Raw genomic sequence first — 26,743 nt, forward strand, 5'->3', positions numbered from 1 at the left:
TGGCAAAGTGATATTTGGAAGCCCATAGAGGGCTATGGTGAAAAAGGAAATATCCTCAGATGAAATCTGGAAAGAAGCATTCTGAGATACTGCTTAGTGTTCTGTTAATTCATCTCACAGAGTTACATCTGTATTTCGTGGATCTCTTTGCTAGCCTGATTTCTGTGGAATCTGAGAACAGATATTTCGGATCCTTTGGAAGACTATAGGGCCAAAGGAAATATCCTCCGATAACAAAGAGAAAGAAGCTTTCTGAGAAACTTCTTTGTGTTCTGTGAAATCATCTCACAGAGTTACAGCTTTCCCCTCAAGAAGCCTTTCGCTAAGACAGATCTTGTGGAATTGGCAAAGTGACAATTGGAAGCCCATAGAGGGCTATGGTGAAAATGGAAATATCCTCAGATGAAATCTGGAAAGAAGCTTTCTGAGAAACTGCTTAGTGTTCTCTTAATTCATGTCACAGAGTTACATCTGTATTTCGTGGATCTCTTTGCTAGCCTTATTTCTGTGGAATCTGAGAACAGATATTTCGGATCCCTTTGAAGATTATAGGGCCAAAGGAAATATCCTCCGATAACAAAGAGAAAGAAGCTTTCTGAGGAACTTCTTTGTGTTCTGTGAAATCATCTCACAGAGTTACAGCTTTCCACTCAAGAAGCCTTTCGCTAAGAAAGTTCTTGTGAAATTGGCAAAGTGATAACTGGAAGCCCTTAGAGGGCTATGTGAAAAAGGAAATATCCTCAGATGAAATCTGGAAAGAAGCTTTCTGAGAAACTGCTTAGAGTTCTGTTAATTCATCTCACAGGGTTACATCTGTATTTCGTGGATCTCTTTGCTAGCCTTATTTCTGTGGAATCTGAGAACAGATATTTCGGATCCCTTGGAAGACTATAGGGCCAAAGGAAATATCCTCCGATAACAAAGAGAAAGAAGCTTTCTGAGAAACTTCTTTGTGTTCTGTGAAATCAACTCACAGGGTTACAGCTTTCCCTTCAAGAAGCCTTTCGCTAAGACAGTTCTTGTGGAATTGCCAAAGTGATATTTGGAAGCCCATAGAGGTCTATGTTGAAAAAGGAAATATCCTCAGATGAAATCTGGAAAGAAGCTTTCTGAGTAACTGCTTAGTGTTCTGTTAATTCATCTCACAGAGTTTCATCTGTATTTCGTGGATCTCTTTGCTAGCCTTATTTCTGTGGAATCTGAGAACAGATATTTCGGATAACTTGGAAGACTATAGGGTCAAACTAAATATCCTCCGATAACAAAGAGAAAGAAGCTTTCTGAGAATCTTCTTTGTGTTCTGTGAAATCATCTCACAGAGTTACAGCTTTCCCCTCAAGAAGCCTTTCGCTAAGACAGTTCTTGTGGAATTGGCAAAGTGATATTTGGAAGCCCATAGAGGGCTACGGTGAAAAAGGAAATATCCTCAGATGAAATCTGGAAAGAAGCTTTCTGAGAAACTGCTTAGTGTTCTGTTAATTCATCTCACAGAGTTACATCTGTATTTCGTGGATCTCTTTGCTAGCCTTATTTCTGTGGAATCAGAGAACAGATATTTCGGATCCCTTGGAAGACTATAGGGCCAAAGGAAATATCCTCCGATAACAAACAGAAAGAAGCTTTCTGAGAAACTTCTTTGTGTTCCGTGAAATCATCTCGCAGAGTTACAGCTTTCCCCTCAAGGAGCCTTTCGCTAAGACAGTTCTTGTGGAATTGGCAATGTGATATTTGGAAGCCCATAGAGGGCTATGGTGAAAAAGGCAATATCCTCAGATGAAATCTGGAAAGAAGCTTTCTGAGAAACTGCTTAGTGTTCTGTTAATTCATCTCACAGAGTTACATCTGTATTTCGTGGATCTCTTTGCTAGCCTTATTTCTGTGGAATCTGAGAACAGATATTTCGGATCCCTTTGAAGATTATAGGGCCAAAGGAAATATCCTCCGATAACAAATAGAAAGAAGCTTTCTGAGGAACTTCTTTGGGTTCTGTGAAATCATCTCACAGAGTTACAGCTTTCCCCTCAAGAAGCCTTTTGCTTAGACAGTTCTTGTGGAATTGGCAAAGTGATATTTGGAAGCCCATTCATGGCTATGGTGAAAAAGGAAATATCCTCAGTTGAAAACTGGAAAGAAGCTTTCTGAGAAACTGCTTAGTGTTCTGTTAATTCATCTCACAGAGTTACATCTGTATTTCGTGGATCTCTTTGCTAGCCTTATTTCTGTGGAATCTGAGAACAGATATTTCGGATCCCTTGGAAGACTATAGGGCCAAAGGAAATATCCTCGGATAACAAAGAGAAAGTAGCTTTCTGAGAAACTTCTTTGTGTTCTGTGAAATCATCTCACAGAGTTACAGCTTTGCCCTCAAGAAGCCTTTCGCTAAGACAGTTCTTGTGGAATTGGCAAAGTGATATTTGGAGGCCCATTGAGGGCTATGGTGAAAAAGGAAATATCCCCAGATGAAATCTGGAAAGAAGCTTTCTGAGAAACTGCTTAGTGTTCTGTTAATTCATCTCACAGAGTTACATCTGTATTTCGTGGATCTCTTTGCTAGCCTTATTTCTGTGGAATCTGAGAACAGATATTTCGGATCCTTTGGAAGACTATAGGGCCAAAGGAAATATCCTCCGATAACAAACAGAATGAAGCTTTCTGAGAAACCTCTTTGTGTTCTGTGAAATCATCTCACAGAGTTACAGCTTTCCCCTCAAGAAGACTTTCGCTAAGACAGTTCCTGTGGAATTGGCAAAGTGATATTTGGAAGCCCATAGAGGGCTATGGTGAAAAAGGAAATATCCTCAGATGAAATCTGGAAAGAAGCTTTCTGAGAAACTGCTTAGGGTTCTGTTAATTCATCTCACAGAGTCACATCTGTATTTCGTGGATCTCTTTGCTAGCCTTATTTCTGTGGAATCTGAGAACAGATATTTCAGATCCGTTGGAAGGGTATAGGGCCAAAGGAAATATACTCCGATAACAAAGAGAAAGAAGCTTTCTGAGAAACTTCTTTGTGTTCTGTGAAATCATCTCACAGAGTTACAGCTTTCCCCTCAAGAAGTCTTTCGCTAAGACAGTTCTTCTGGAATTGGCAAAGCGATATTTGCAAGCCCTAAGAGGGCTATGATGAAAAAGGAAATATCCTCAGATGAAATCTGGAAAGAAGCTTTCTGAGAAACTGCTTAGCGTTCTGTTAATTCATCTCACAGAGTTACATCTGTATTTCGTGGATCTCTTTGCTAGCCTTATTTCTGTGGAATCAGAGAACAGATATTTCGGATCCCTTGGAAGACTATAGGGCCAAATAAAATATCCTCCGATAACAAAGAGAAAGAAGCTTTCTGAGAAACTTCTTTGTGTTTTGTGAAATCATCTCGCAGAGTTACAGCTTTTCCCTCAAGGAGCCTTTCGCTAAGACAGTTCTTGTGGAATTGGCAATGTGATATTTGGAAGCCCATAGAGGGCTATGGTGAAAAAGGAAATATCCTCAGATGAAATCTGGAAAGAAGCTTCTGAGAAACTGCTTAGTGTTTTGTTAATTCATCTCACAGAGTTACATCTGTATTTCGTGGATCTCTTTCTAGCTTTATTTCTGTGGAATCTGAGAACAGATATTTCGGATCCCTTGGAAGACTATAGGGCCAAAGGAAATATCCTCTGATAACAAAGAGAAAGTAGCTTTCTGAGAAACTTCTTTGTCTTCCGTGAAATCATCTCACAGAGTTACAGCTTTCCCCTCAAGAAGCCTTTCGCTAAGACAGTTCTTGTGGAATTGGCAAAGTGATATTTGGAAGCCCATTGAGGGCTATGGTGAAAAAGGAAATATCCCAAGATGAAATCTGGAATGAAGCTTTCTGAGAAACTGCTTAGTGTTCTGTTAATTCATCTCACAGAGTTACATCTGTTTTTCGTGGATATCTTTGCTAGCCTTATTTCTGTGGAATCAGAGAACAGATATTTCGGATCCCTTGGAAGACTATAGGGCCAAAGGAAATATCCTCCGATAACAAACAGAAAGAAGCTTTCTGAGAAACTTCTTTGTGTTCTGTGAAATCATCTCACAGAGTTACAGCTTTCCCCTCAAGAAGCCTTTCGCTAAGACAGTTCTTGTGGAATTTTCAAAGTGACAATTGGAAGCCCATAGAGGGCTATGGTGAAAATGGAAATATCCTCAGATGAAATCTGGAAAGAAGCTTTCTGAGAAACTGCTTAGTGTTCTGTTAATTCATGTCACAGAGTTACATCTGTATTTCGTGGATCTCTTTGCTAGCCTTATTTCTGTGGAATCTGAGAACAGATATTTCGGATAACTTGGAAGACTATAGGGTCAAAGGAAATATCCTCCGATAACAAAGAGAAAGAAGCTTTCTGAGAAACTTCTTTGTGTTCTGTGAAATCATCTCACAGAGTTACAGCGTTCCCCTCAAGAAGGCTTTCGCTAAGACAGTTCTTGTGGAATTGGCAAAGTGATATTTGGAAACCCATAGAGGGCTATGGTGAAAAAGGATATATCCTCAGATGAAATCCGAAAGAAGCTTTCTGAGAAACTGCTTAGTGTTCTGTTAATTCATCTCACAGAGTTACATCTGTTTTTCATGGATCTCTTTGCTAGCCTTATTTCTGTGGAATCTGAGAACAGATATTTCGGATCCCTTGGAAGATTATAGGGCCAAAGTAAATATCCTCCGATAACAAACAGAAAGAAGCTTTCTGGGGAACTTCTTTGTGTTCTGTGAAATCATCTCACAGAGTTACAGCTTTCCCCTCAAGAAGCCTTTCGCTAAGACAGTTCTTGTGGAATTGGCAAAGTGATATTTGGAAGCCCATAGAGGGCTACGGTGAAAAAGGAAATATCCTCAGATGAAATCTGGAAAGAAGCTTTCTGAGAAACTGCTTAGTGTTCTGTTAATTCATCTCACAGAGTTACATCTGTATTTCGTGGATCTCTTTGCTAGCCTTATTTCTGTGGAATCAGAGAACAGATATTTCGGATCCCTTGGAAGACTATAGGGCCAAAGGAAATATCCTCCGATAACAAACAGAAAGAAGCTTTCTGAGAAACTTCTTTGTGTTCCGTGAAATCATCTCGCAGAGTTACAGCTTTCCCCTCAAGGAGCCTTTCGCTAAGACAGTTCTTGTGGAATTGGCAATGTGATATTTGGGAGCCCATAGAGGGCTATGGTGAAAAAGGCAATATCCTCAGATGAAATCTGGAAAGAAGCTTTCTGAGAAACTGCTTAGTGTTCTGTTAATTCATCTCACAGAGTTACATCTGTATTTCGTGGATCTCTTTGCTAGCTTTATTTCTGTGGAATCTGACAACAGATATTTCGGATCCCTTGGAAGACTATAGGGCCAAAGGAAATATCCTCGGATAACAAAGAGAAAGTAGCTTTCTGAGAAACTTCTTTGTGTTCTGTGAAATCATCTCACAGAGTTACAGCTTTGCCCTCAAGAAGCCTTTCGCTAAGACAGTTCTTGTGGAATTGGCAAAGTGATATTTGGAGGCCCATTGAGGGCTATGGTGAAAAAGGAAATATCCCCAGATGAAATCTGGAATGAAGCTTTCTGAGAAACTGCTTAGTGTTCTGTTAATTCATCTCACAGAGTTACATCTGTTTTTCGTGGATCTCTTTGCTAGCCTTATTTCTGTGGAATCTGAGAACAGATATTTCGGATCCTTTGGAAGACTATAGGGCCAAAGGAAATATCCTCCGATAACAAACAGAATGAAGCTTTCTGAGAAACCTCTTTGTGTTCTGTGAAATCATCTCACAGAGTTACAGCTTTCCCCTCAAGAAGACTTTCGCTAAGACAGTTCCTGTGGAATTGGCAAAGTGATATTTGGAAGCCCATAGAGGGCTATGGTGAAAAAGGAAATATCCTCAGATGAAATCTGGAAAGAAGCTTTCTGAGAAACTGCTTAGGGTTCTGTTAATTCATCTCACAGAGTCACATCTGTATTTCGTGGATCTCTTTGCTAGCCTTATTTCTGTGGAATCTGAGAACAGATATTTCAGATCCGTTGGAAGGGTATAGGGCCAAAGGAAATATACTCCGATAACAAAGAGAAAGAAGCTTTCTGAGAAACTTCTTTGTGTTCTGTGAAATCATCTCACAGAGTTACAGCTTTCCCCTCAAGAAGCCTTTCGCTAAGACAGTTCTTCTGGAATTGGCAAAGCGATATTTGCAAGCCCTAAGAGGGCTATGATGAAAAAGGAAATATCCTCAGATGAAATCTGGAAAGAAGCTTTCTGAGAAACTGCTTAGTGTTCTGTTAATTCATCTCACAGAGTTACATCTGTATTTCGTGGATCTCTTTGCTAGCCTTATTTCTGTGGAATCAGAGAACAGATATTTCGGATCCCTTGGAAGACTATAGGGCCAAAGGAAATATCCTCCGACAACAAAGACAAAGAAGCTTTCTGAGAAACTTCTTTGTGTTCCGTGAAATGATCTCGCAGAGTTACAGCTTTCCCCTCAAGGAGCCTTTCGCTAAGACAGTTCTTGTGGAATTGGCAATGTGATATTTGGAAGCCCATAGAGGGCTATGGTGAAAAAGGCAATATCCTCAGATGAAATCTGGAAAGAAGCTTTCTGAGAAACTGCTTAGTGTTCTGTTAATTCATCTCACAGAGTTACATCTGTTTTTCGTGGATCTCTTTGCTAGCCTTATTTCTGTGGAATCTGAGAACAGATATTTCGGATCCCTTGGAAGACAATAGGGCCAAAGGAAATATCCTCCGATAACAAACAGAAAAAAGCTTTCTGAGAAACTTCTTTGTGTTCTGTGAAATCATCTCAGAGAGTTACAGCTTTCCCCTCAAGAAGCCTTTCGCTAAGACAGTTCTTGTGGAATTGGCAAAGTGATATTTGGAAGCCCATAGAGGGCTATGGTGAAAAAGGAAATATCATCAGATGAAATCTGGAAAGAAGCTTTCTGAGAAACTGCTTAGTGTGCTGTTAATTCATCTCACAGAGATACATCTGTATTTCGTTGATCTCTTTGCTAGCCTTATTTCTGTGGAATCTGAGAACAGATATTTCAGATCCGTTGGAAGGCTATAGGGCCAAAGGAAATATACTCCGATAACAAAGAGAAAGAAGCTTTCCGAGAAACTTCTTTGTGTTCTGTGAAATCATCTCACAGAGTTACAGCTTTCCCCTCAAGGAGCCTTTCGCTAAGACAGTTCTTCTGGAATTGGCAAAGCGATATTTGCAAGCCCTAAGAGGTCTATGATGAAAAAGGAAATATCCTCACATGAAATCTGGAAAGAAGCTTTCTGAGAAACTGCTTAGTGTTCTGTTAATTGATCTCACAGAGTTACATCTGTATTTCGTGGATCTCTTTGCTAGCCTTATTTCTGTGGAATCTGAGAACAGATATTTCGGATCCCTTTGAAGAGGATAGGGCCAAAGGAAATATCCTCCGATAACAAAGGGAAGAAGCTTTCTGAGAAACTTCTTTGTGTTCTGTGAAATCATCTCACAGAGTTACAGCTTTCCCCTCAAGAAGCCTTTCGCTAAGACAGTTCTTGTGGAATTGGCAAAGTGATATTTGGAAGCCCATAGAGGGCTATGGTGAAAAAGGAAATATCCTCAGATGAAATCTGGAAAGAAGCTTTCTGAGAAACTGCTTAGTGTTCTGTTAATTCATCTCACAGAGTTACATCTGTATATCGTGGATCTCCTTGCTAGCCTTATTTTTGTGGAATCTGAGAACAGATATTTCGGATCCTTTGGAATACTATAGGGCCAAAGGAAATATCCTCCGATAACAAAGAGAAAGAAGCTTTCTGAGAAACTTCTTTGTGTTCTGTGAAATCATCTCACAGAGTTACAGCTTTCCGCTCAAGAAGCCTTTCGGTAAGACACTTCTTCTGGAATTGGCAAAGCGATATTTGCAGGCCAATAGAGGGCTATGATGAAAAAGGAAATATCCTCAGATGAAATCTGGAAAGAAGCTTTCTGAGAAACGGCTTAGTGTTCTGTTAATTCATCTCACAGAGTTACATCTGTATTTCGTGGATCTCTTTCCTAGCCTTATTTCTGTGGAATCTGAGAACAGATATTTCGGATCCCTTGGGAGACTATAGGGCCAAAGGAAATATCCTCCGATAACAAAGAGAAAGAAGCTTTCTGAGAAACTTCTTTGTTATCTGTGAAATCATCTCAAAGAGTTACAGCTTTCCCCTCATGAAGCGTTTCGCTAAGACAGTCCTTGTGGAATTGGCAAAGTGATATTAGGAAGCCCATAGAGGGCTATGTTGAAAAAGGAAATATCCTCAGATGAAATCTGGAAAGAAGCTTTCTGAGAAACTGCTTAGTGTTCTGTTAATTCATCTCACAGAGTTACATCTGTATTTCGTGGATCTCTTTGCTGGCCTTATTTCTGTGGAATCAGAGAACAGATATTTCGGATCCCTTGGAAGACTATAGGGCCAAAGGAAATATCCTCCGATAACAAAGAGAAAGAAGCTTTCTGAGAAACTTCTTTGTGTTCTGTGAAATCATCTCACAGAGTTACAGCTTTCCCCTCAAGAAGCCTTTCGCTAAGACAGTTCTTGTGGAATTGGCAATGTGATATTTGGAAGCCCATAGAGGGCTATGGTGAAAAAGGAAATATCCTCAGATGAAATCTGGAAAGAAGCTTTCTGAGAAACTGCTTAGTGTTCTGTTAATTTAATTCACAGAGTAACATCTGTATTTCGTGGTCTCTTTGCTGGCTTTATTTCTGTGGAATCTGAGAACAGATATTTAGGATCCCTTGGAAGACTATAGGGCCAAAGGAAATATCCTCTGATAACAAAGAGAAAGTAGCTTTCTGAGAAACTTCTTTGTGTTCTGTGAAATCATCTCACAGAGTTACAGCTTTCCCCTCAAGAAGCCTTTCGCTAGACAGTTCTTGTGGAATTGGCAAAGTGATATTTGGAAGCCCATAGAGGACTTTGTTGAATAAGGAAATAACCTCAGATGAAATTTGGAAAGAAGCTTTCTGAGAAACTGCTTAGTGTTCTGTTAATTCATCTCACAGAGTTACATCGCTATTTCGTGGATCTCTTTGCTAGCCTTATTTCTGTGGAATCTGACAACAGATATTTCGGATCCCTTGGAAGACTATAGAGCCAAAGGAAATATCCTCCGATAACAAAGAGAAAGAAACTTTCTGAGAAACTTCTTTGAGTTCTGTGAAATCATCTCACAGAGTTACAGCTTTCCCTTCAAGAAGCCTTTCACTAAGACAGTTCTTGTGCAATTGGCAAAGTGATATTTGGAAGCCCATAGAGGGCAATGGTGAAAATGGAAATATCCTCAGATGAAATCTGGAAAGAAGCTTTCTGAGAAAATGCTTAGTGTTCTGTTAATTCATCTCACAGAGTTACATCTGTATTTCGTGGATCTCATTGCTAGCCTTTTTCTGTGGAATCTGAGAACAGATATTTCGGATCCCTTGGAAGACTATAGGGCCAAAGGAAATATCCTCCGATAACAAATAGAAAGAAGCTTTCTGAGGAACTTCTTCGGGTTCTGTGAAATCATCTCACAGAGTTACAGCTTTCCACTCAAGAAGCCTTTTGCTTAGAGAGTTCTTGTGGAATTGACAAAGTGATATTTGGAAGCCCATTCATGGCTATCGTGAAAAAGGAAATATCCTCAGTTGAAAACTGGAAAGAAGCTTTCTGAGAAACTGCTTAGTGTTGTGTTAATTCATCTCACAGAGTTACATCTGTATTTCGTGGATCTCTTTGCTAGCCTTATTTCTGTGGAATCTGAGAACAGATATTTCGGATCCCTTGGAAGACTATAGGGCCAAAGGAAATATCCTCCGATAACAAAGAGAAAGAAGCTTTCTGAGAAACTTCTTTGTGTTCTGTGAAATCATCTCACAGATTTACAGCTTTCCCCTCAAGAAGCCTTTCGCTAAGACAGTTCTTCTGGAATTGGCAAGGTGATATTTGGAAGCCCATAGAGGACTTTGGTGAAAAAGGAAATAACCTCAGATGAAATCTGGAAAGAAGCTTTCTGAGAAACTGCTTAGTGTTCTGTTAATTCATCTCACAGAGTTACATCTGTATTTCGTGGATCTCTTCGCTAGCCTTATATCTGTGGAATCTGAGAACAGATATTTCGGATCCCTTGGAAGACTATAGGGCCAAAGGAAATGTCCTCCGATAACAAAGAGAAGAAGCTTTCTGAGGAACTTCTTTGTGTTCTGTGAAATCATCTCACAGAGTTACAGCTTTCCCCTCAAGAAGCCTTTCGCTAAGACAGTTCTTGTGGAATTGGCAAAGTGATATTTGGAAGCCCATAGAGGGCTATGTTGAAAAAGGAAATATCCTCAGATGAAATCTGGAAAGAAGCTTTCTGAGAAACTGCTTAGTGTTCTGTTAATTCATCTCACAGAGTTACATCTGTATTTCGTGGATCTCTTTGCTGGCCTTATTTCTGTGGAATCAGAGAACAGATATTTCGGATCCCTTGGAAGACTATAGGGCCAAAGGAAATATCCTCCGATAACAAAGAGGAAGAAGCTTTCTGAGAAACTTCTTTGTGTTCTGTGAAATCATCTCACAGAGTTACAGCTTTCCCCTCAAGAAGCCTTTCGCTAGACAGTTCTTGTGGAATTGGCAAAGTGATATTTGGAAGCCCATAGAGGACTTTGTTGAATAAGGAAATAACCTCAGATGAAATTTGGAAAGAAGCTTTCTGAGAAACTGCTTAGTGTTCTGTTAATTCATCTCACAGAGTTACATCGCTATTTCGTGGATCTCTTTGCTAGCCTTATTTCTGTGGAATCTGACAACAGATATTTCGGATCCCTTGGAAGACTATAGAGCCAAAGGAAATATCCTCCGATAACAAAGAGAAAGAAGCTTTCTGAGAAACTTCTTTGAGTTCTGTGAAATCATCTCACAGAGTTACAGCTTTCCCTTCAAGAAGCCTTTCACTAAGACAGTTCTTGTGCAATTGGCAAAGTGATATTTGGAAGCCCATAGAGGGCAATGGTGAAAATGGAAATATCCTCAGATGAAATCTGGAAAGAAGCTTTCTGAGAAACTGCTTTGTGTTCTGTTAATTCATCTCACAGGGTTACATCTGTATTTCGGGGATCTCTTTGCTAGCCTTATTTCTGTGGAATCTGAGAACAGATATTTCGGATCCCTTGGAAGACTATAGGGCCAAAGGAAATATCCTCCGATAACAAAGAGAAAGAAGCTTTCTGAGAAACTTCTTTGTGTTCTGTGAAATCAACTCACAGGGTTACAGCTTTCCCTTCAAGAAGCCTTTCGCTAAGATAGTTCTTGTGGAATTGGCAAAGTGATATTTGAAGCCCATAGAGGTCTATGTTGAAAAAGGAAATATCCTCAGATGAAATCTGGAAAGAAGCTTTCTGAGTAACTGCTTAGTGTTCTGTTAATTCATCTCACAGAGTTACATCTGTATTTCGTGGATCTCTTTGCTAGCCTTATTTCTGTGGAATCTGAGAACAGATATTTCGGATAATTTGGAAGACTATAGGGTCAAAGGAAATATCCTCCGATAACAAAGAGAAAGAAGCTTTCTGAGAAACTTCTTTGTGTTCTGTGAAATCATCTCACAGCGTTACAGCTTTCCCCTCAAGAAGGCTTTCGCTAAGACAGTTCTTGTGGAATTGGCAAAGTGATATTTGGAAACCCATAGAGGGCTATGGTGAAAAAGGATATATCCTCAGATGAAATCCGAAAGAAGCTTTCTGAGAAACTGCTAAGTGTTCTGTTAATTCATCTCACAGAGTTACATCTGTTTTTCATGGATCTCTTTGCTAGCCTTATTTCTGTGGAATCTGAGAACAGATATTTCGGATCCCTTGGAAGACTATAGGGCCAAAGGAAATATCCTTCGATAACAAACAGAAAGAAGCTTTCTGGGGAACTTCTTTGTGTTCTGTGAAATCATCTCACAGAGTTACAGCATTCCCCTCAAGAAGCCTTTCGCTAAGACAGTTGTTGTGGAATTGGCAAAGTGATATTTGGAAGCCCATAGAGGGCTACGGTGAAAAAGGAAATATCCTCAGATGAAATCTGGAAAGAAGCATTCTGAGAAACTGCTTAGTGTTTTGTTAATTCATCTCACAGAGTTACATCTGTATTTCGTGGATCTCTTTGCTAGCCTTATTTCTGTGGAATCAGAGAACAGATATTTCGGATCCCTTGGAAGACTATAGGGCCAAAGGAAATATCCTCCGACAACAAAGACAAAGAAGCTTTCTGAGAAACTTCTTTGTGTTCCGTGAAATGATCTCGCAGAGTTACAGCTTTCCCCTCAAGGAGCCTTTCGCTAAGACAGTTCTTGTGGAATTGGCAATGTGATATTTGGAAGCCCATAGAGGGCTATGGTGAAAAAGGCAATATCCTCAGATGAAATCTGGAAAGAAGCTTTCTGAGAAACTGCTTAGTGTTCTGTTAATTCATCTCACAGAGTTACATCTGTATTTCGTGGAACTCTTTGCTAGCTTTATTTCTGTGGAATCTGACAACAGATATTTCGGATCCCTTGGAAGACTATAGGGCCAAAGGAAATATCCTCTGATAACAAAGAGAAAGTAGCTTTCTGAGAAACTTCTTTGTGTTCTGTGAAATCATCTCACAGAGTTACAGCTTTCCCCTCAAGAAGCCTTTCGCTAAGACAGTTCTTGTGGAATTGGCAAAGTGATATTTGGAAGCCCATTGAGGGCTACGGTGAAAAAGGAAATATCCCCAGATGAAATCTGGAATGAAGCTTTCTGAGAAACTGCTTAGTGTTCTGTTAATTCATCTCACAGAGTTACATCAGTTTTTCGTGGATCTCTTTGCTAGCCTTATTTCTGTGGAATCTGAGAACAGATATTTCGGATCCCTTGGAAGACAATAGGGCCAAAGGAAATATCCTCCGATAACAAACAGAAAAAAGCTTTCTGAGAAACTTCTTTGTGTTCAGTGAAATCATCTCAGAGAGTTACAGCTTTCCCCTCAAGAAGCCTTTCGCTAAGACAGTTCTTGTGGAATTGGCAAAGTGATATTTGGAAGCCCATAGAGGGCTATGGTGAAAAAGGAAATATCATCAGATGAAAACTGGAAAGAAGCTTTCTGAGAAACTGCTTAGTGTGCTGTTAATTCATCTCACAGAGATACATCTGTATTTCGTGGATCTCTTTGCTAGCCTTATTTCTGTGGAATCTGAGAACAGATATTTCAGATCCGTTGGAAGGCTATAGGGCCAAAGGAAATATACTCCGATAACAAAGAGAAAGAAGCTTTCCGAGAAACTTCTTTGTGTTCTGTGAAATCATCTCACAGAGTTACAGCTTTCCCCTCAAGAAGCCTTTCGCTAAGACAGTTCTTCTGGAATTGGCAAAGCGATATTTGCAAGCCCTAAGAGGTCTATGATGAAAAAGGAAATATCCTCAGATGAAATCTGGAAAGAAGCTTTCTGAGAAACTGCTTAGTGTTCTGTTAATTGATCTCACAGAGTTACATCTGTATTTCGTGGATCTCTTTGCTAGCCTTATTTCTGTGGAATCTGAGAACAGATATTTCGGATCCCTTTGAAGAGGATAGGGCCAAAGGAAATATCCTCCGATAACAAAGGGAAGAAGCTTTCTGAGAAACTTCTTTGTGTTCTGTGAAATCATCTCACAGAGTTACAGCTTTCCCCTCAAGAAGCCTTTCGCTAAGACAGTTCTTGTGGAATTGGCAAAGTGATATTTGGAAGCCCATAGAGGGCTATGGTGAAAAAGGAAATATCCTCAGATGAAATCTGGAAAGAAGCTTTCTGAGAAACTGCTTAGTGATCTGTTAATTCATCTCACAGAGTTACATCTGTATATCGTGGATCTCCTTGCTAGCCTTATTTTTGTGGAATCTGAGAACAGATATTTCGGATCCTTTGGAATACTATAGGGCCAAAGGAAATATCCTCCGATAACAAAGAGAAAGAAGCTTTCTGAGAAACTTCTTTGTGTTCTGTGAAATCATCTCACAGAGTTACAGCTTTCCGCTCAAGAAGCCTTTCGGTAAGACACTTCTTCTGGAATTGGCAAAGCGATATTTGCAGGCCAATAGAGGGCTATGATGAAAAAGGAAATATCCTCAGATGAAATATGGAAAGAAGCTTTCTGAGAAACGGCTTAGTGTTCTGTTAATTCATCTCACAGCGTTACATCTGTATTTCGTGGATCTCTTTGCTAGCCTTATTTCTGTGGAATCTGAGAACAGATATTTCGGATCCCTTGGGAGACTATAGGGCCAAAGGAAATATCCTCCGATAACAAAGAGAAAGAAGCTTTCTGAGAAACTTCTTTGTTATCTGTGAAATCATCTCAAAGAGTTACAGCTTTCCCCTCATGAAGCCTTTCGCTAAGACAGTCCTTGTGGAATTGGCAAAGTGATATTAGGAAGCCCATAGAGGGCTATGTTGAAAAAGGAAATATCCTCAGATGAAATCTGGAAAGAAGCTTTCTGAGAAACTGCTTAGTGTTCTGTTAATTCATCTCACAGAGTTACATCTGTATTTCGTGGATCTCTTTGCTGGCCTTATTTCTGTGGAATCAGAGAACAGATATTTCGGGTCCCTTGGAAGACTATAGGGCCAAAGGAAATATCCTCCGATAACAAAGAGAAAGAAGCTTTCTGAGAAACTTCTTTGTGTTCTGTGAAATCATCTCACAGAGTTACAGCTTTCCCCTCAAGAAGCCTTTCGCTAAGACAGTTCTTGTGGAATTGGCAATGTGATATTTGGAAGCCCATAGAGGGCTATGGTGAAAAAGGAAATATCCTCAGATGAAATCTGGAAAGAAGCTTTCTGAGAAACTGCTTAGTGTTCTGTTAATTCAATTCACAGAGTAACATCTGTATTTCGTGGTCTCTTTGCTGGCTTTATTTCTGTGGAATCTGAGAACAGATATTTAGGATCCCTTGGAAGACTATAGGGCCAAAGGAAATATCCTCTGATAACAAAGAGAAAGTAGCTTTCTGAGAAACTTCTTTGTGTTCTGTGAAATCATCTCACAGAGTTACAGCTTTCCCCTCAAGAAGCCTTTCGCTAGACAGTTCTTGTGGAATTGGCAAAGTGATATTTGGAAGCCCATAGAGGACTTTGTTGAATAAGGAAATAACCTCAGATGAAATTTGGAAAGAAGCTTTCTGAGAAACTGCTTAGTGTTCTGTTAATTCATCTCACAGAGTTACATCGCTATTTCGTGGATCTCTTTGCTAGCCTTATTTCTGTGGAATCTGACAACAGATATTTCGGATCCCTTGGAAGACTATAGAGCCAAAGGAAATATCCTCCGATAACAAAGAGAAAGAAGCTTTCTGAGAAACTTCTTTGAGTTCTGAGAAATCATCTCACAGAGTTACAGCTTTCCCTTCAAGAAGCCTTTCACTAAGACAGTTCTTGTGCAATTGGCAATGTGATATTTGGAAGCCCATAGAGGGCAATGGTGAAAATGGAAATATCCTCAGATGAAATCTGGAAAGAAGCTTTCTGAGAAAATGCTTAGTGTTCTGTTAATTCATCTCACAGAGTTACATCTGTATTTCGTGGATCTCATTGCTAGCCTTTTTCTGTGGAATCTGAGAACAGATATTTCGGATCCCTTGGAAGACTATAGGGCCAAAGGAAATATCCTCCGATAACAAATAGAAAGAAGCTTTCTGAGGAACTTCTTCGGGTTCTGTGAAATCATCTCACAGAGTTACAGCTTTCCCCTCAAGAAGCCTTTTGCTTAGAGAGTTCTTGTGGAATTGGCAAAGTGATATTTGGAAGACCCTTCATGGCTATCGTGAAAAAGGAAATATCCTCAGTTGAAAACTGGAAAGAAGCTTTCTGAGAAACTGCTTAGTGTTGTGTTAATTCATCTCACAGAGTTACATCTGTATTTCGTGGATCTCTTTGCTAGCCTTATTTCTGTGGAATCTGAGAACAGATATTTCGGATCCCTTGGAAGACTATAGGGCCAAAGGAAATATCCTCCGATAACAAAGAGAAAGAAGCTTTCTGAGAAACTTCTTTGTGTTCTGTGAAATCATCTCACAGATTTACAGCTTTCCCCTCAAGAAGCCTTTCGCTAAGACAGTTCTTCTGAAATTGGCAAGGTGATATTTGGAAACCCATAGAGGACTTTGGTGAAAAAGGAAATAACCTCAGATGAAATCTGGAAAGAAGCTTTCTGAGAAACTGCTTAGTGTTCTGTTAATTCATCTCACAGAGTTACATCTGTATTTCGTGGATCTCTTCGCTAGCCTTATATCTGTGGAATCTGAGAACAGATATTTCGGATCCCTTGGAAGACTATAGGGCCAAAGGAAATGTCCTCCGATAACAAAGAGAAGAAGCTTTCTGAGGAACTTCTTTGTGTTCTGTGAAATCATCTCACAGAGTTACAGCTTTCCCCTCAAGAAGCCTTTCGCTAAGACAGTTCTTGTGGAATTGGCAAAGTGATATTTGGAAGCCCATAGAGGGATATGTTGAAAAAGGAAATATCCTCAGATGAAATCTGGAAAGAAGCTTTCTGAGAAACTGCTTAGTGTTCTGTTAATTCATCTCACAGAGTTACATCTGTATTTCGCGGATCTCTTTGCTGGCCTTATTTCTGTGGAATCAGAGAACAGATATTTCGGATCCCTTGGAAGACTATAGGGCCAAAGGAAATATCCTCCGATAACAAAGAGAAAGAAGCTTTCTGAGAAACCTCTTTGTGTTCTGTGAAATCATCTCACAGAGTTACAGCTTTCCCCTCAAGAAGCCTTTCGCTAAGACAGTTCTTGTTGAATTGGCAATGTGATATTTGGAAGCCCATAGAGGGCTATGGTGAAAAAGGAAATATCCTCAGATGAAATCTGGAAAGAAGCTTTCTGAGAAACTGCTTAGTGTTCTGTTAATTCAATTCACAGAGTAACATCTGTATTTCGTGGTCTCTTTGCTGGCTTTATTTCTGTGGAATCTGAGAAGAGATATTTAGGATCCCTTGGAAGACTATAGGGCCAAAGGAAATATCCTCTGATAACAAAGAGAAAGTAGCTTTCTGAGAAACTTCTTTGTGTTCTGTGAAATCATCTCACAGAGTTACAGCTTTCCCCTCAAGAAGCCTTTCGCTAGACAGTTCTTGTGGAATTGGCAAAGTGATATTTGGAAGCCCATAGAGGACTTTGTTGAATAAGGAAATAACCTCAGATGAAATTTGGAAAGAAGCTTTCTGAGAAACTGCTTAGTGATCTGTTAATTCATCTCACAGAGTTACATCGCTATTTCGTGGATCTCTTTGCTAGCCTTATTTCTGTGGAATCTGACAACAGATATTTCGGATCCCTTGGAAGACTATAGAGCCAAAGGAAATATCCTCCGATAACAAAGAGAAAGAAGTTTTCTGAGAAACTTCTTTGAGTTCTGTGAAATCATCTCACAGAGTTACAGCTTTCCCTTCAAGAAGCCTTTCACTAAGACAGTTCTTGTGCAATTGGCAAAGTGATATTTGGAAGCCCATAGAGGGCAATGGTGAAAATGGAAATATCCTCTGATGAAATCTGGAAAGAAGCTTTCTGAGAAAATGCTTAGTGTTCTGTTAATTCATCTCACAGAGTTACATCTGTATTTCGTGGATCTCATTGCTAGCCTTTTTCTGTGGAATCTGAGAACAGATATTTCGGATCCCTTGGAAGACTATAGGGCCAAAGGAAATATCCTCCGATAACAAATAGAAAGAAGCTTTCTGACGAACTTCTTCGGGTTCTGTGAAATCATCTCACAGAGTTAGAGCTTTCCCCTCAAGAAGCCTTTTGCTTAGAGAGTTCTTGTGGAATTGGCAAAGTGATATTTGGAAGCCCATTCATGGCTATCGTGAAAAAGGAAATATCCTCAGTTGAAAACTGGAAAGAAGCTTTCTGAGAAACTGCTTAGTGTTGTGTTAATTCATCTCACAGAGTTACATCTGTATTTCGTGGATCTCTTTGCTAGCCTTATTTCTATGGAATCTGAGAACAGATATTTCGGATCCCTTGGAAGACTATAGGGCCAAAGGAAATATCCTCCGATAACAAAGAGAAAGAAGCTTTCTGAGAAACTTCTTTGTGTTCTGTGAAATCATCTCACAGATTTACAGCTTTCCCCTCAAGAAGCCTTTCGCTAAGACAGTTCTTCTGGAATTGGCAAGGTGATATTTGGAAGCCCATAGAGGACTTTGGTGAAAAAGGAAATAACCTCAGATGAAATCTGGAAAGAAGCTTTCTGAGAAACTGCTTAGTGTTCTGTTAATTCATCTCACAGAGTTACATCTGTATTTCGTGGATCTCTTTGCTAGCCTTATATCTGTGGAATCTGAGAACAGATATTTCGGATCCCTTGGAAGACTATAGGGCCAAAGGAAATGTCCTCCGATAACAAAGAGAAAGAAGCTTTCTGAGGAACTTCTTTGTGTTCTGTGAAATCATCTCACAGAGTTACAGCTTTCCCCTCAAGAAGCCTTTCGCTAAGACAGTTCTTGTGGAATTGGCAAAGTGATATTTGGAAGCCCATAGAGGGCTATGGTGAAAAAGGAAATATCCTCAGATGAAATCTGGAAAGAAGCTTTCTGAGATACTGCTTAGTGTTCTGTTAATTCATCTCACAGAGTTACATCTGTATTTCGTGGATCTCTTTGCTAGCCTTATTTCTGTGGAATCTGAGAACAGATATTTCGGATCCTTTGGAACACTATAGGGCCAAAGGAAATATCCTCCGATAACAAAGAGAAAGAAGCTTTCTGAGAAACTTCTTTGTGTTCTGTGAAATCATCTCACAGAGTTACAGCTTTCCCCTCAAGAAGCCTTTCGCTAAGAAAGTTCTTGTGAAATTGGCAAAGCGATATTTGCAAGCCCTAAGAGGGCTATGTGAAAAAGGAAATATCCTCAGATGAAATCTGGAAAGAAGCTTTCTGAGAAACTGCTTTGTGTTCTGTTAATTCATCTCACAGGGTTACATCTGTATTTCGTGGATCTCTTTGCTAGCCTTATTTCTGTGGAATCTGAGAACAGATATTTCGGATCCCTTGGAAGACTGTAGGGCCAAAGGAAATATCCTCCGATAACAAAGAGAAAGAAGCTTTCTGAGAAACTTCTTTGTGTTCTGTGAAATCAACTCACAGGGTTACAGCTTTCCCTTCAAAAAGACTTTCGCTAAGACAGTTCTTGTGGAATTGGCAAAGTAATATATGGAAGCCCATAGAGGTGTATGTTGAAAAAGGAAATATCCTCAGATGATATCTGGAAAGAGGCTTTCTGAGTAACTGCTTAGTGTTCTGTTAATTCATCTCACAGAGTTACATCTGTATTTCGTGGATCTCTTTGCTAGTCTTATTTCTGTGGAATCTGAGAACAGATATTTCGGATAACTTGGAAGACTATAGGGTCAAAGGAAATATCCTCCGATAACAAAGAGAAAGAAGCTTTCTGAGAAACTTCTTTGTGTTCTGTGAAATCATCTCACAGAGTTACAGCTTTCCCCTCAAGAAGCCTTTCGCTAAGACAGTTCTTGTGGAATTGGCAAAGTGATATTTGGAAACCCATAGAGGGCTATGGTGAAAAAGGATATATCCTCAGATGAAATCCGAAAGAAGCTTTCTGAGAAACTGCTTAGTGTTCTGTTAATTCATCTCACAGAGTTACATCTGTATTTCGTGGATCTCTTTGCTAGCCTTATTTCTGTGGAATCTGAGAACAGATATTTCGGATCCCTTGGAAGACTATAGGGCCAAAGGAAATATCCTCCGATAACAAAGAGAAAGAAGCTTTCTGAGAAACTTCTTTGTGTTCTGTGAAATCATCTCACAGAGTTATAGCTTTCCCCTCAAGAAGCCTTTCGCTAAGACAGTTCTTGTGTAATTGGCAAAGTGATATTTGGAAGCCCATAGAAGGCTTTGGTGAAAAAGGAAATAACCTCAGATGAAATATGGAAAGAAACTTTCTGAGAAACTGCTTAGTGTTCTGTTAATTCATCTCACAGAGTTACGTCGGTATTTCGTGGATCTTTTTGCTAGCTTTATTTCTGTGGAATCTGAGAACAGATATTTCGGATCCCTTTGATGACTATAGGGCCAAGGAAATATCCTACGATAACAAAGAGAAAGAAGCTTTCTGAGAAACCCCTTTGTGTTCTGTGAAATCATCTCACAGAGTTACAGCTTTCCCCTCAAGAAGCCTTTCACTAAGACAGTTCTTGTGGAATTGGCAAAGTGATATTTGAAGCCCGTACAGGGCAATGGTGAAAATGGAAATATCCTCAGATGAAATCTGGAAAGAAGCTTTCTGAGAAACTGCTTAGTGTTCTGTTAATTCATCTCACAGAGTTACATCTGTATTTCGTGGAACTCTTTGCTAGCCTTATTTCTGTGGAATCTGAGAACAGATATTTCGGATCCCTTGGAAGACTATAGGGCCAAAGGAATTTTCCTCCGATAACAAAGAGAAAGAAGCTTTCTGAGGAACTTCTTTGTGTTCTGTGATATCATCTCACCGAGTTACAGCTTTCCCCTCAAGAAGCCGTTCGCTAAGACAGTTCTTCTGGAATTGGCAAAGTGATATTTGGAACCCCCAAGAGAGTTATGGTGAAAAAGGAAATATCCTCAAATGAAATCTGGAAAGAAGCTTTCGGAGAAACTGCTTAGTGTTCTCTTAATTCATCTCACAGAGTTACATCTGTATTTCGTGGATCTCTTTGCTACCTTATTTCTCTGGAATCTGAGAAGAGATATTTCGGATCCCTTGGAAGACTATAGGGCCAAAGGAAATATCCTCCGATAACAAAGAGAAAGAAGCTTTCTGAGAAACTTCTTTGTGTTCTGTGAAATCATCTCACAGAGTTACAGCTTTCCCCTCAAGAAGCCTTTCGCTAAGACAGTTCTTGTGGAATTGGCAAAGTGATATTTGGAAGCCCATAGAGGGCTATGGTGAAAATGGAAATATCCTCAGATGAAATCTGGAAAGAAGCTTTCTGAGAAACTGCTTAGTGTTCTCTTAATTCATGTCACAGAGTTACATCTGTATTTCGTGGATCTCTTTGCTAGCCTTATTTCTGTGGAATCTGAGAGCAGATATTTCGGATCCCTTGGAAGACTATAGGGTCAAAGGAAATATCCTCCGATAACAAAGACAAAGAAGCTTTCTGAGAAACTTCTTTGTGTTCTGTGAAATCATCTCACAGAGTTACAGCTTTCCCTTCAAAAAGCGTTTCACTAAGACAGTTCTTGTGGAATTGGCAAAGTGATATTTGGAAGCCCATAGAGGGCTATGGTGAAAATGGAAATATCCTCAGATGAAATCTGGAAAGAAGCTTTCTGAGAAACTGCTTAGTGTTCTCTTAATTCATGTCACAGAGTTACATCTGTATTTCGTGGATCTCTTTGCTAGCCTTATTTCTGTGGAATCTGAGAACAGATATTTCGGATCCCTTTGAAGATTATAGGGTCAATGGAAATATCCTCCGATAACAAAGAGAAAGAAGCTTTCTGAGGAATTTCTTTGTGTTCTGTGAAATCATCTCACAGAGTTACAGCTTTCCCCTCAAGAAGCCTTTCGCTAAGAAAGTTCTTGTGAAATTGGCAAAGTGATATTTGGAAGCCCATAGAGGTCTACGGTGAAAAAGGAAATATCCTCAGATGAAATCTGGAAAGAAGCTTTCTGAGAAACTACTAAGTGTTCTGTTAATTCATCTCACAGAGTTACATCTGTATTTCGTGGATCTCTTTGCTAGCCTTATTTCTGTGGAATCTGAAAACAGATATTTCGGATCCCTTGGAAGACTATAGGGCCAAAGGAAATATCCTCCGATAACAAAGAGAAAGAAGCTTTCTGAGAAACTTCTTTGTGTTCTGTGAAATCAACTCACAGAGTTAGACATTTCCCCTCAAGAAGCCTTTCGCTAAGACAGTTCTTGTGGAATTGGCAAAGTGATATTTGGAAGCCCATGGAGGGATATGTTGAAAAAGGAAATATCCTCAGATGAAATCTGGAAAGAAGCTTTCTGAGTAACTGCTTAGTGTTCTGTTAATTCATCTCACAGAGTTACATCTGTATTTCGTGGATCTCTTTGCTAGCCTTATTTCTGTGGAATCTGAGAGCAGATATTTCGGATCCCTTGGAAGACTATAGGGTCAAAGGAAATATCCTCCGATAACAAAGACAAAGAAGCTTTCTGAGAAACTTCTTTGTGTTCTGTGAAATCATCTCACAGAGTTACAGCTTTCCCCTTAAGAAGCCTTTCGCTAAGACAGTTCTTGTGGAATTGGCAAAGTGATATTTGGAAGCCCATAGAGGGCTATGGTGAAAAAGGAAATATCCTCAGATGAAATCTGGAAAGAAGCTTTCTGAGAAACTGCTTAGTGTTCTGTTAATTCATCTCACAGAGTTACATCTGTATTTCGTGGATCTCTTTGCTAGCCTTATTTCTGTGGAATCAGAGAACAGATATTTCGGATCCCTTGGAAGACTATAGGGCCAAAGGAAATATCCTCCGATAACAAAGAGAAAGAAGCTTTCTGAGTAACTTCTTTGTGTTCTGTGAAATCATCTCACAGAGTTACAGGTTTCCCTTCAAAAAGCGTTTCACTAAGACAGTTCTTGTGGAATTGGCAAAGTGATATTTGGAAGCCCATAGAGGGCTATGGTGAAAATGGAAATATCCTCAGATGAAATCTGGAAAGAAGCTTTCTGAGAAACTGCTTAGTGTTCTCTTAATTCATGTCACAGAGCTACATCTGTATTTCCTGGATCTCTTTGCTAGCCTTATTTCTGTGGAATCTGAGAACAGATATTTCGGATCCCTTTGAAGATTATAGGGTCAATGGAAATATCCTCCGATAACAAAGAGAGAGAAGCTTTCTGAGGAATTTCTTTGTGTTCCGTGAAATCAACTCACAGAGTTACAGCTTTCCCCTCAAGAAGCCTTTCGCTAAGAAAGTTCTTGTGAAATTGGCAAAGTGATATTTGGAAGCCCATAGAGGTCTATGGTGAAAAAGGAAATATCCTCAGATGAAATCTGGAAAGAAGCTTTCTGAGAAACTGCTAAGTGTTCTGTTAATTCATCTCACAGAGTTACATCTGTATTTCGTGGATCTCTTTGCTAGCCTTATTTCTGTGGAATCTGAAAACAGATATTTCGGATCCCTTGGAAGACTATAGGGCCAAAGGAAATATCCTCCGATAACAAAGAGAAAGAAGCTTTCTGAGAAACTTCTTTGTGTTTGTGAAATCATCTCACAGATTTACAGCTTTCCCCTCCAGAAGCCTTTCGCTAAGACAGTTCTTGTGGAATTGGCAAAGTGATATTTGGAAGCCCATGGAGGGCTGTGGTGAAAAAGGAAATATCCTCAGATGAAATCTGGAAAGAAGCTTTCTGAGAACCTGCTTAGTGTTCTGTTAATTCATCTCACAGAGTTACATCTGTATTTCGTGGATCTCTTTGCTAGCCTTATTTCTATGGAATCTGAGAACAGATATTTCGGATCCCTTGGAAGAATATAGGGCCAAAGGAAATATCCTCTGATAACAAAGAGAAAGAAGCTTTCTGAGAAACTTCTTTGTGTTCTGTGAAATCATCTCACAGAGTTACAGCTTTCCCCTCAAGGAGCCTTTCGCTAAGACAGTTCTTGTGGAATTGGAAAAGCGATACTTGGAAGCCCATTGAGGGCTATGGTGAAAAAGGAAATATCCTCAGATGAAATCTGGAAAGAAGCTTTCTGAGAAAATGCTTAGTGTTCTGTTAATTCATCTCGCAGAGTTACATCTGTATTTCGTGGATCTCTTTGCTAGCCTTATTTCTGTGGAATCTGAGAACAGATATTTCGGATCCCTTTGATGACTATAGGGCCAAAGGAAATATCCTACGATAACAAACAGAAAGAAGCTTTCTGAGGAACTTCTTTGTGTTCTGTGAAATCATCTCACAGAGTTAAAGCTTTCCCCTCAAGAAGCCTTTCGCTAAGACAGTTCTTGTGGAATTGGCAAAGTGATATTTGGAAGCCCATAGAGGGCTATGTTGAAAAAGGAAATATCCTCAGATGAAATCTGGAAAGAAGCTTTCTGAGAAACTGCTTAGTTTCTGTTAATTCATCTCACAGAGTTACATCAGTATTTCCTGGATCTCTTTGCTAGCCTTATTTCTGTTAAACCTGAGAACAGATATTTCGGTTCCCTTTGAAGACTATAGGGTCAAAGGAAATATCCTCCGATAACAAAGACAAAGAAGCTTTCTGAGAAACTTCTTTGTGTTCTGTGAAATCATCTCACAGAGTTACAGCTTTCCCCTTAAGAAGCCTTTCTCTAAGACAGTTCTTGTGGAATTGGCAAAGTGATATTTGGAAGCCCATAGAGGGCTATGGTGAAAAAGGAAATATCCTCAGATGAAATCTGGAAAGAAGCTTTCTGAGAAACTGCTTAGTGTTCTGTTAATTCATCTCACAGAGTTACATCTGTATTTCGTGGATCTCTTTGCTAGCCTTATTTCTGTGGAATCAGAGAACAGATATTTCGGATCCCTTGGAAGACTGTAGGGCCAAAGGAAATATCCTCCGATAACAAAGAGAAAGAAGCTTTCTGAGAAACTTCTTTGTGTTCTGTGAAATCATCTCACAGAGTTACAGCTATCCCCTGAAGAAGCCTTTCGCTAAGACAGTTCTTGTGGAATTCGCAAATTGATATTTGGAAGCCCATAGAAGGCTTTGGTGAAAAAGGAAATAACCTCAGAGGAAATCTGGAAAGAAGCTTTCTGAGAAACTGCTTAGTGTTCGGTTAATTCATCTCACAGAGTTACATCGGTATTACGTTGATCTCTTTGCTAACCTTATTTCTGTGGAATCTGAGAACAGATATTTCGGATCCCTTTGATGACTATAGGGCCAAAGGAAATATCCTCCGATAACAAAGAGAAAGAAGCTTTCTGAGAAACCTCTTTGTGTTCTGTGAAATCATCTCACAGAGTTACAGCTTTCCCCTCAAGAAGCCTTTCGCTAAGACAGTTCTTGTGGAATTGGCAAAGTGATATTTGGAAGCCCATAGAGGGCTATGGTGAAAATGGAAATATCCTCAAATGAAATCTGGAAAGAAGCTTTCTGAGAAACTGCTTAGTGTTCTGTTAATTCATCTCACAGAGTTACATCTCTATTTCGTGGATCTCTTTGCTAGCCTTATTTCTGTGGAATCTGAGAGCAGATATTTCGGATCCCTTGGAAGACTATAGGGTCAAAGGAAATATCCTCCGATAACAAAGACAAAGAAGCTTTCTGAGAAACTTCTTTGTGTTCTGTGAAATCATCTCACAGAGTTACAGCTTTCCCCTTAAGAAGCCTTTCGCTAAGACAGTTCTTGTGGAATTGGCAAAGTGATATTTGGAAGCCCATAGAGGGCTATGGTGAAAAAGGAAATATCCTCAGATGAAATCTGGAAAGAAGCTTTCTGAGAAACTGCTTAGTGTTCTGTTAATTCATCTCACAGAGTTACATCTGTATTTCGTGGATCTCTTTGCTAGCCTTATTTCTGTGGAATCAGAGAACAGATATTTCGGATCCCTTGGAAGACTATAGGGCCAAAGGAAATATCCTCCGATAACAAAGAGAAAGAAGCTTTCTGAGTAACTTCTTTGTGTTCTGTGAAATCATCTCACAGAGTTACAGGTTTCCCTTCAAAAAGCGTTTCACTAAGACAGTTCTTGTGGAATTGGCAAAGTGATATTTGGAAGCCCATAGAGGGCTATGGTGAAAATGGAAATATCCTCAGATGAAATCTGGAAAGAAGCTTTCTGAGAAACTGCTTAGTGTTCTCTTAATTCATGTCACAGAGCTACATCTGTATTTCCTGGATCTCTTTGCTAGCCTTATTTCTGTGGAATCTGAGAACAGATATTTCGGATCCCTTTGAAGATTATAGGGTCAATGGAAATATCCTCCGATAACAAAGAGAGAGAAGCTTTCTGAGGAATTTCTTTGTGTTCCGTGAAATCAACTCACAGAGTTACAGCTTTCCCCTCAAGAAGCCTTTCGCTAAGAAAGTTCTTGTGAAATTGGCAAAGTGATATTTGGAAGCCCATAGAGGTCTATGGTGAAAAAGGAAATATCCTCAGATGAAATCTGGAAAGAAGCTTTCTGAGAAACTGCTAAGTGTTCTGTTAATTCATCTCACAGAGTTACATCTGTATTTCGTGGATCTCTTTGCTAGCCTTATTTCTGTGGAATCTGAAAACAGATATTTCGGATCCCTTGGAAGACTATAGGGCCAAAGGAAATATCCTCCGATAACAAAGAGAAAGAAGCTTTCTGAGAAACTTCTTTGTGTTTGTGAAATCATCTCACAGATTTACAGCTTTCCCCTCCAGAAGCCTTTCGCTAAGACAGTTCTTGTGGAATTGGCAAAGTGATATTTGGAAGCCCATGGAGGGCTGTGGTGAAAAAGGAAATATCCTCAGATGAAATCTGGAAAGAAGCTTTCTGAGAACCTGCTTAGTGTTCTGTTAATTCATCTCACAGAGTTACATCTGTATTTCGTGGATCTCTTTGCTAGCCTTATTTCTATGGAATCTGAGAACAGATATTTCGGATCCCTTGGAAGAATATAGGGCCAAAGGAAATATCCTCTGATAACAAAGAGAAAGAAGCTTTCTGAGAAACTTCTTTGTGTTCTGTGAAATCATCTCACAGAGTTACAGCTTTCCCCTCAAGGAGCCTTTCGCTAAGACAGTTCTTGTGGAATTGGAAAAGCGATACTTG

This window comes from Macaca mulatta, chromosome 13 (assembly GCF_049350105.2).
Source record: "Macaca mulatta isolate MMU2019108-1 chromosome 13, T2T-MMU8v2.0, whole genome shotgun sequence".
In the NCBI taxonomy this organism is placed as follows: domain Eukaryota; kingdom Metazoa; phylum Chordata; class Mammalia; order Primates; family Cercopithecidae; genus Macaca; species Macaca mulatta.